This window comes from Phragmites australis, chromosome 5 (genome assembly GCF_958298935.1).
Source record: "Phragmites australis chromosome 5, lpPhrAust1.1, whole genome shotgun sequence".
In the NCBI taxonomy this organism is placed as follows: domain Eukaryota; kingdom Viridiplantae; phylum Streptophyta; class Magnoliopsida; order Poales; family Poaceae; genus Phragmites; species Phragmites australis.
Genome location: NC_084925.1, coordinates 42,583,154 through 42,594,229, shown reverse-complemented (window position 1 = coordinate 42,594,229; position 11,076 = coordinate 42,583,154). Strand labels below are relative to the sequence as shown.

Genomic DNA, 11,076 nt, shown 5'->3' with positions numbered 1-11,076 from the left:
GTGGTATCAGCAGGATGAGCCTTCATCACACTGGACTCCAACGGAGCACTGAAAGTGCATCTAGGCCCCTTGTGGGTTTTGGCTAATTGATGACAAACGATTAAGGGACTAATGAGTTTATTGAGTTTATGAACAGGTTTTAGTCCCATTGAAAAAGGTTAAAAGAAGTCGATGTCCCTCAAAAAGAAAGTAGAAGCGGGATGAAGAAACTCATAGAGTTCAAATAATTTTAACTTTGAATTTGAGTTTAGGAATGTCGTACTATAAAGAGGGATGCTTTTTTAGTCTTGGTAGTGTCTCAGTGCTCTAAGTATTTTGTGAAAACCAAATTTTGAGAGACGCCATCACTCATGAACCCCGGGAAAAAGGGCATAGTTATCTGAGCCCAGAGTCTCCGGGTTGGTCCGAAAACTCCGGATTTTGTTAGGTGCCCTGGAGTCTCTGAGTGATACTCCGAGAAAAGCTCTCGGTTTGGCTTTAATTCTGAGCCTAGAGTTTTCGGGTTAGCTCGGATACTCCGGACTGTGTAAGTGTTCCGGAGTCTCCGAGTGAGACTCCGAGAGAGAGTCTCGGTCTCGCTTTAAAGCCTGAGCCCGGAGTCTCCGGGTTAGCCCGGATACTCCGGATGCTGTTAGTGTCCCGGAGTCTCCGAGTGAGACTCTGAGAAAGAGTCTCGGTTAGCCAAGGGTGTTTTAGCTGGAGTATCTGAGTTGGTCTGGAGTCTTCGGGTCCTGATGCTTCCGGACCTTCCGGGCATCCTCCGAACTAGTGTTCTAGTCGGTTTTTCTTAAAGTGTTACCCGAAGTCTCCGAGTGAACCCGGATACTCCGGGTCAGTGTAACGACTAGTTTTGACACGTTAGGTGCGTGAGTTTCTGTGCTATCCGGAGACTCCAGGTGAACCTGGATACTCCGAGTCTGTCTGAATAACACAGTAACAGTTAGTTTTAGGGGGAAGGGTATAAATACCTCTTCACCCCCTTTCATTTATGGCTGCTGAACCAACAGTGAACAAACACTCTCTAGAGCATTCAATAGCCCTCCCAAACCCCTCTAGTGCTTGATCTTTGCAAATATTTGAGAGTTAGGTTTGGGGAGTGAGATTTGGAGCAAGAGAGCAACAAAGAAATCTTTGAGCATTTTGAGTTCTTGCCAAGCTACGATTTGCGTTCTTTTCTCTTAAAGATTTGTGCTTCTAGACGGCAAGAGGTCACCCGTAGAGCACCTAATCGTTGTGGAGTGCCACAGAAAGTTTGTATTACCCACGAATTGAGTAAGAACCCTAGCTCGATCTTTATGGTCGCTTGGGTGAGGATAGGGTTGAAAAAGACCTGACTCTTCGTGAGCTCCTCAACGGAGACGTAGGAACTTCTTTGTGAGGTGGCCGAACTTCGGGAATAAATTTTGTCTCCATTTAATTTCTTGCAATTTACTCATTCAAATTGTTATTTAGGATTTGCCTCAATATTGTTGCTTGCAAGTATTTGAGTGCATGATTATTGTTGAAATGAGCTTATCCATCTTATAGAGACAGTGGTAACTCGTAGACTATATTAGATTTACTTAAATTTACTTTGATTTCGAGTTCCTGTATAGTCCGGATAATCCGGGTGAACTCGGATACTCCGGAACCCGGAGTATCCGGATTGAGCCGGAGTCTCCGGATACTATCTAATCCACTGTAGAGTTTTAAATTTCAGAAACGACTATTCACCCCCCCTCTAGTCGATATCAAGAACTTTTAAGCACGTACTAGATCCATTCACACTGCCGCATGAGGATCCTTCATCTTAGTACATATAAGGCCGAGTTAGCGAGTCTGAATACACATTTGGTGGGGGTCCCACAGGGTAGGATGACGATGATGACATGCAAGGGCCAATGCAGGTCACTGGGATGAGGGTCAGACACCCGCTAGACGCTTACATTCCCGTGGATTGCGTGCGACGATGTTGTCATTGAGTAGCTAGTGCTACGGTGCAATGTAATTATTTTTAATTTATTCCATTTTGTCAAATAATTGTGACACATAACTTTATTTATTAGTTATTTATTAAACATTGTTTAATGTTTCTTAAGTAATCAGGGATTTGTGCTTTGGTTCATATCCAAAACGTTGTAGTGAAGGAATAAACGATTATAAACATTACATAGGACATGCGAATGGCCCCTAACCATATAGATGATGACAACTAACCTAATAGCGTGCCGTTTCTAAACCTAACATGACTTAGTCGTGCAGGGATAAGGTCTCATGCCCTTGTTTCATCGCTAATTTTTTGAGGTAAAAAATATTTGTAGAATAGCGACCGACGATAATTCATTCGAGTACGGTTACATAACACTGTTGCACTGCCATACGGCACACACTTAGAAAAGTTACAATTTTGTGGCATTAGGTATCATGGTGCATACAAAATGTAATCATATCATGTAGCCACACCTTAGGGAAAGTAAATAGCCGGCCTACTGTGGATTCGTACCATAGTCGATCATTTTCACTTGATGCTTCTTTTTTAAGCGATTGCGCACGGGCTTCTTTCTCACACCTCCAATTAAGCTCATCCTCGTCCCACTTCTTCCTAATATCCACCCTTTCCTGGTCGTTGGGGGATATAAAGTCATCGATCCTCTAGTGAAATGCAATACCCCGGTTGGTGGCTTGATGCGATTTATTGTCTGCGAACGAAAAGTGTTAATACATGAAGGAAATGGAGAAATGTGTTTTCTCAAAATGATTACCTGAGAAGATCTCTCTGGAAAGCATGTCTATGTTCAGGCAACAGAAGTACCTCCTCCCGAAGGTATCTAACTCATGGAAGCACCGAACACTACGTGTATCTCCACAATGGCATTCGGGCCTCAGCATGCCTTTTGGCACTAAGCTGTTGTTGAACGTGTCCCTGCTTGGATCATTTGGTGGAGGACCTTCAAATTGTTGAATGACCCTTCTCCATCTACCTCTGTGTGCCATGCTTGGTGTTAGTTATGTTAAGATGGTCGAGATGAATGTGTCTTATATTGACGAAGGGTATGGGGAACTCTGGTAACCTCATCATCTGCCCCTTCAGTGGCATGTGATGACCTATGCATGAGTTGATGTTGCAGGGTGTAAGACCAGCCATGTGTTGGAATCGAGTCGCGGGCATGTAGTCTACCAAATAAACTTTTCAGTGCTACCCTTAATAGGCTGTTGCAATCTAGCAAGTAGACTTTTTAGTAATGCCCCTAATAAGTATGTGCAGTCTAGCGAGTAGATTTTTCAATGCTACCCCTAATAGGCCAATGCAGTCTAGCAAGTAGACTTTTCATTGCTACCCCTAATAGGTAGGTGCAGTTTAGCGAGTAGACTTTTTAGTGCTACCCCTAACAGGTCGGTGCAGTCTAGCAAGTAGACTTTTCAGTGCTACCTCTAAAAGGCCGATGGAGTATAGCGAATGGACTTTATTAATTAGTTATGTAGTAAGCATTGTTACATATTAACTATGATGTTCAATACTTGTTTAATGATTCTTAATTAATCAGGGATTCATGTTTTGGTGCACAACAAGAATGTTGCAGTCAAGGATAAATAAATCTATGACGGGATCTTTTACTAAAACCTTTCTATGGACACCTACAAACGATCGATATAGCACTTAATGCTTCCTTGCAGGTTGTGCATGGAGGGAAGGATGATTCCTTCAAGGAGACCAACCTAATCCAAGTGGTGTCCAAATTGCATTCAAGACACTTCTGTTCTACGCTAACTGTTACGCTCCAACATGTAACCACCAACGACTTTAGGACCATCTTGCACGAGCGGCGTCAAAAGTATCTCAGGGTATGCAAACTAGTCAACCATCCTTTTGTGCTATGTTTTTTAGAGGCAAAGAAGGATAGTGATATTGCCCGACCAATATGTATCCCACATTCAGGTTTGACATTTCTATTTGGTCACCGTACTTATCCTTTTCCCATTTAGTCAAATGCTCCTATTTTACGTTAGGCATTCAAGAAAGATGAAGAGCTGATCTACAAAGACATCCCAAACTTCTTGGTGATGTATATGCTCTTCGACAAGGAGGGGGGAGGGTGATGCCTGGTTCACGTAGAAGATGACGAAGATCAAGAAACCTAATGCGTAAAGTGGCGCCCTCTACTATTCAACCAAAAAGTGACGAGGATGATGGGGATGATGATTTCATGCCACCAATGCCTCAACATTCTAATAGCAATACAGGAGAAGGTTCAAGCAACACTACAAGAGGACGTTTACACACCACATCGAGATGCCGTACAACGAACAATGATATAGGACGTGGTCCTACCATGATAACTCAAGATGATAACGCTGATGATTTCATGCCACAACGACCCCTCCCTCTGAGGCCTCTATCTCGAGATGACACTAATGACCCTGGAGATCAAGGTTGATTTCTTTGTACCCATCCTTACATCTTACTATCACCACCTCGGAGACGACATGCATCTTACCCTGATAGCACTGACTAGCACAACTAGCATTCTACCACTAATTTGCATCACCACTTTTCACTGCCATCTTTATATTATCTAGGTATTCAACAGTTATGCAATATGCATGTTCTTTTGCCAATTATGTGAGGTACAACGATCTGTCAATTTAGGCTTCAAACACGAATTAACCACACGACGGAGCTTTAAACATAACATGACAACACCTCTATCCTATGTCAGGCTTTGGACACTAATTTACTGTGACAAAGCTTTAACGCGACAACGGTTGCATACCATACACTGAAAGTTTGCTTGTGATAAAAGGAAACAACAGTATCACACCGGCCTAACATGCGTCGAAAGCCCTGAGCGTGCAATGCGCAAGGCACCGTGAGCAAAAGGCAGAAGCACGTAGCATCCGCGGGCCATTCATGCCGAAGTGACGTCACGCGACAAAAGTAGCATCCAAAGTGACGTGATGACGCGGTTGGCCTCATGTGCTACGGCACTGAGAGCTTTTAGCACATGAGATGCTAAATACGATGTACACTGTTGTATTCAGATCTTATGTGCCGAATACGGGAGCTTTCAGCACGTGTGCCGAAAAAGGTGGGGTCAGGGAATTTTCGATACACGATATACCGAAAATCCGTTTTCGATAAATGAAATATCGAATATACATACTAAATATATAAGTATAATGACATATTATCTATTTTAGTAAATATAGTGTATATTTTTTTATTCTTGCCATGGCAGCGAGGTGGTCGTATCCTGCGGACGTAGGAAAGATACTCCCATCATCTCCATGCTTGTACCGACGTGACGGGAAAGATACGCTTATCCGTGGGAGTACGTTGCGCAGGCGTGTGGAAACGCAAGCGTCTTCTTCTACAGGGTCCAGGGCCCAGGCTCCAGGCTGCGCTGCAGAATGCAGAGTGCGTCTCCGGAACTGCACGGTTCACCTGAGCTCCTGCTGTTGAGTACTTCGTACAGTACACGACTAGACGTAGTGACGTGCTCCCCCTAGGCCCTAGCCTGCAGCAAGGCAACAGCAGACTTTCTGCGCAGTGTGACCGAGCGGCGTGGAAGCCGTGGCGCACGGGCAGGTACCCGTGCCATTTTCCCTGCGCCTGCCGAGCTTTGCGTACGTGCCGGCGTGCTACCCCCCCCTCTGGCTCTGGTGTCTGGTCCTCGGCTGCCTCCTACGGTCCTACCACTGCTGCGCCTACGGTTGTCAAAAAAGCTGCGAGTGGCTCGATTGAGGTCGTGTCTTGATTTTCTCCGGCAGGTTTGCTTCCTATCTTGCTTCCAACCACCGAAAGTATTTTGGCCCAGGCCCAAGCAGCCGTGACCATCCCATCCCCAAGAGCCCCTACGGTCATGTAAGTATTGAATTATCGTGGCGTCATGCTAAACCATCCCTATGCAAGTACATATCCTGGTTATGGTAAAGGGCTTAGGTCATATCTTCTCGACCTAAAGGGTTGGGAGCAACAGGAGATCAGTAAAAGACTTGAGTGATCTATATAATGCTTAAGGTACAATTGCAGACAGCTATGAGATAAAACAAAAATCATAGACCCCTGAGGTGTTTTATAGGTGGGAATCTGGTGATGAAGGTTATGTGTTGAGACTTGTTATATCCACTCTACCATTTGTAACGATCAGAGACTGAGCATATCGTGTGGGTAAAATTATACACCTATGTAAAGTGTTAATCTATTTAAATTGCCGTGTTCACGGTAAAGCCATATAAAACTTGTCCACACCTTGGTTAGATTTAGAGTATGAGTAATCTTTGATGAGTGAGTACGTAGGCCGTGTGCTTGTGTTTTGGTGACTGGCAGTGTGAGCGTAGTCTGGTTACTACTGTGTGTCCCCAACTTAAAAAGATAGGAATAGCATCTTCCATGACCCAAAATATTTAATTATGACTTAAAAGTTTAGGTTGTTAGTTGCATGCTTTTAACAAAATATCACACTTAATCAAATACATCAAAGCCTGTTTTATGCTTAAAGCTATGTCTTATAGCCTCAATTCTTATTATTCCTTTAAGCATATATCAAATTCTTGAGCTATATTAGAACTTATTAAGTACCTTCTGTACTCATTCTTGTTTGATGATCAGATGAGGAGGTAGAGTTTAATTTTACTGAAGATGAAGATAACGAGCGATAAACTAATACTGTGCTCGCACCTAGGTTGCCTGTGACATTAGGCCATTATTTAACCAATCAGCCATAGATGTAATAAATCCTATGAATTAAGACCTTTATAATAGCAAACATTTATGCTATAATTTTAATTAAAATAGAACTACAATGCTATATTAAATTTGTATGTATCGACTATTAATTCAGAAACTGATTCACAACCATAAAGTAACCTTAATACCGAGTTCGGGCATGCTACCATACCGCAAGCCTTTTGAGGATGGGTGGAGCGGACGGGCGTTGCAGCTGTGGCACCGCGTGGGCATGCGTAGAAGTCGCAGACTCCCATCCTGATTGCCTCCCTGCCGCAACCACAAAGCGAGCGAGATGGTTTTCCGGGTTGTTCCTTTTCCCCATGCAGCTGCTGCTGTGCGATCCCTGGCTTGTCTTTTCCTGCACCAGTCGGGATATTTGTTCTGCAGCTTCAGCAATTCAACGCGACTGTAATTCTGTTTCTACTGTATTTTTTAGAGCCTAATCTAGGGAAAAATGCAAAATCCCCCAAAAGTCACTTGAATTTTGACTTTTCCCCCTAAAAGTTGTTTTTTTTGCAAAATACCCTAAAAGTTTGATTTTGTTGAACCCCCCCCCCCCCCAAAAAAAATTCAAAAAATTAAAAAAATCACAAAAACAATTCTAAAAAAATAGAGACAATTCTAAGACCTTCTGTGAAATTTATTTTCAAAAATAATATCCCTTGCATCATATTTCATGGAGAGGAAGTTTGAAAAAAAAGAAAATGTGCCGCTCATTTATTAACTCATATTATTTTAACTTTGTCATGTCTACCATTATTTTTCCTACATAAATAATTGTTTAAGTAAACTAATAAAAGTGGTTTCACTAATTTTGGGGGTGTTATGGATTAGTTATGAATTAATATATCTGAAACACATTTATTCAATCCTGCACGTTACAATAACTATTTCAAGATTTCATGTATTTTTAGAAGATAGAGGATCATGCAAGAAGACTAAAAAAATTTGTTTCATGATTTTTAATTAGTAAATAATTAACTATGCATTTAACTCGAATTAATAGATGAGCTGCACGTTTTTTTTCAAACTTACTCTCTATAAAATATGATGCAAAGTATATTATTTTTGAAAAAAAAAATCACAAAAGGTCTTAGAATTGTATCTAGTGTTTTTAGAATTTTTTGTTATTTTTTTATTTTGTTTTTGAATTTTTGGGGGTGTTTTTGCAACAAAATCAAACCTCTAGGGTGTTTTTTTTTTGCAACAAAACAATTTTTGGGAAGAAAGTCAAAATACAAGTGATTTTTTGGGGTTTTGCATTTTTCCCCTAATCTACTTTATGTTTTACAATAGCTACTTTGCGCCGAAGTTCTTGGTTTTCACCCTACCTTATGGCTTCGGTCTAGTACACGAACATGTACGTTTTGCAATTGGCTTCGTAGCAATTGTAAAACAGAAAGTAGATTAGGCTTATTAGATCCATATTTTTTTGCGCGGATGTTTGATCCATAATTAGTAGTCAGTACCATACTATCGCTTAAGTTCATCAGTCAGTTAATTAAGAAAGCATATATAGTGTTGTCAGGTACAACGCCACATGGTGAACACGCAGATGCTGTAGTCACATGTAATAAAAATGGTTGATCATACGAAGAGCCACATGGTGAACACGCAGTGACTTGTGAAATATTAATTGGGTGTTCCTATGTATAGTGTTGTGCTACGGTTTGATATTTGAGCTAAGGATATCGGTTTCTGATCAATATTGAGGTGTTTTCGATCAGATAGTTTTGTTTTTAATTTTTCCGTAAAATTGATATTGTATTCATTTCTGGTAATATCGTATTCAATTTTATTTTTGAGAAAAAAATTATGAAATTGAAAACAGTTTAGACCTTTTTCGATCTTTTCCGACCGTTTTCATCCCTAGTGACAGAGAGAGTTTTACTGACGGAGAGCATAGTTTTGGTGAAGCTCCAACATAAATTAGATGGTGTTAGAACCACCGATAACATGGGATAAAAATCCTTGTGCCGGTTTTTTGCCTTCTTACTCATCTTTTTACTTACCGCATTTACTTCCTTGCAATCTTTCTTTTGTGCTTACTTTTCTAGGTAGTTTTTAGATATAGAACTAGGTTGCAAACTCTTTTATATAGTAGAGTAGACATCCTAAATAAACATAGAGTGTATCTAGATAGAACTTGTTTAGGTTTATTTTGTGTAGTTTTTGGAAGTTTTTAGAAGTTAGTTTTTATGTGCCCTAATTTAGCCCCCTTTTATGACGCCACACGGTCCTTTCATATGTGACGAGTAAACATTTCAGTACTGATCAGTGATTACTTATATGTTTTAAGTTCTTTTATGTTGCATATTATCATGCTGTTCAGAGAATATCTGAATTTTTCATTTCCTTTCTGTGCATACCAGAAGTTGCAATGGAGGAGACCTCGGAGCCAGATCGCTCACTGCACCAGAAAGCAGCCGAGGTGATCGCCGCCTCCCTATAGACCTACCGGAGCAAGCTATTCTCCTTCTGGCTACTGCTCGTCGGCGTTCCCGGCGTCGAGCCTCCTCTCGCGGCTCTACTACAATCCTGTCGTGGGCGGCCGTCGCCGGCTGGCCCCTGACCGCGCTGTTCCTGCTCCCGTTCTACCTCCTCGGCAAGGCCTCGCCGACGCCGCTGTCCCTGACGGTGTGCTTCTGGTACGTCCTCCTGGGCTTCCTCAGCGCCGCCGACAACCTCATGTACGCCTGGGCGTACGTCTACCTCCCGGCGTCCACGGCCTCGCTCGCGTTCTCCGCGCTCTTCGGCCGCGCCATCGTCAAGAATAGGCTTAACCTGTCCTCCCTGAACGCCGTGGTCGTGATCACGGCGGGCGTGGTGATCGTCGCGCTGGACTCCGGGTTGGACAGGCCACCCGGCGTCACGGCGCGGCAGTAAGCGCTCGGCTTCGTCTTGGACGTGCTCGGGTCCGCGCTCCACTGCCTCATCTTCGCCAAGCAGGCCGCGGTGTCGCTCTGCGCGTTCGCGTTCACGTCCGTCGGGCTCGCCGTGGCCGAGAATGGGGCTTCCCTGCCATGCGGAGCGAGGCGGCTGGCACGGTTCAAGCACGGCGAGGTCGCGTACGTGAACGTGATGGTGTGGACGACAGTCACGTTCCAGCTGGGAGTTCTCGGTGGTACCGGCGTGCTGTTCCTTGCGTCGACCGTGCTCGCCGGCGTGCTGAACGCCGTCAGGGTGCCCTTGACGAGCGTCGCCACGGTGATCTGGTTCCACGATCCCTCAAGATCTTGGCTCTTGTCATCACGGTGTGGGGGTTCGCGCCGTACATGGATCGAGCACTCCTCTGTCAAGAAAACGCCTTCAAGTTGATATTATATATCTTGTATCCACGTAAAAAATTGGTTGCAAGTTATTGGTGCGGCAGATACCGACCTTGACGCTGTCATTTGGCGATCTTGAGTCCCTCCAAAATATAAATTGTTTGCCTGGCTAGCCATTCAGAACCGCCTGGGGTGGCCCAACCAACGAGTGTGGCCTCTATGTCACCACAGAGACGAATCCGCCGCCTACCTCTTGGTGCACTGTCGTCACAGTCTACCTGTACGGAACGAGGTTAGAACTTGGACGGCAGGTCGGTTCCCACACTCCTCGGATTGGGGGCCCTGCACATCGGTCTCACAATGTTGGAGGATGATACGCACGCTCATACTTCTAGTTACCTGGGAGATTTGAAAAGAGCGGAATGCACATATTTTTCAGTGAAAAGAGTTTGGAATCCAAACCCTCATAGCAAAAATCGAGGAAGCGAGAGGGTGGTGCGTGGTGCTTAGCAGGAGAAAAGAGACTACGTCGTTTGCTATGTTTTTTAGTTTTCACCTCGCTTGAACCTAAGTGCTTGCCCCTCGCTTTTTTTTATCGCTTTTGTTTTTCCTGTATTTTCTCTTACCCTATTAATATATTGGCCGGCATAACTCCTGCCGGCTCCGTTTCAAAAAAACTTGGTTGCAGAGTCAAATATCAATGAAAAAATATTAAAATTTGCCTGGCGCATTTCACATGATTTTGAAAACAAAAACCAGAATTCGCAGTCTTCCGCTGGCGAATCGGAAATTTCTCAAAAACTCAAAGCAAGCCTTGATCGCTCAGATATTCAGATTCTGAGGGGTTGGGACCAAAACGCTACCCCTTTGTGTTTGTGCTCCTCTTCATTGCCAATTCTCATGTGCCCCATCTTCCACTCTCAAATCAAACTATGTACTTCTTCTTCGACGGAATTTATGTAATTGGACGCAGATACATAATATTGTCTCACCACCAATATGCTGCCTTGCAATGTGCATTTTGTTCCATGAACGGCCGGAAGGGGAAAAAGCCTTGACGTATCAATTTAGTGTTGCAGGAGAGGACAGTCTTGAGGT

At 43.4% G+C, this 11,076-nt stretch overlaps 1 pseudogene; it reads left to right on the top strand.

Annotated features, from left to right (window-relative positions):
- The first annotated feature begins 4,118 nt into the window (after positions 1–4,118).
- Positions 4,119–10,027, top strand: LOC133918095 (probable purine permease 5; annotated as a pseudogene).
- The last annotated feature ends 1,049 nt before the right edge of the window (positions 10,028–11,076 follow it).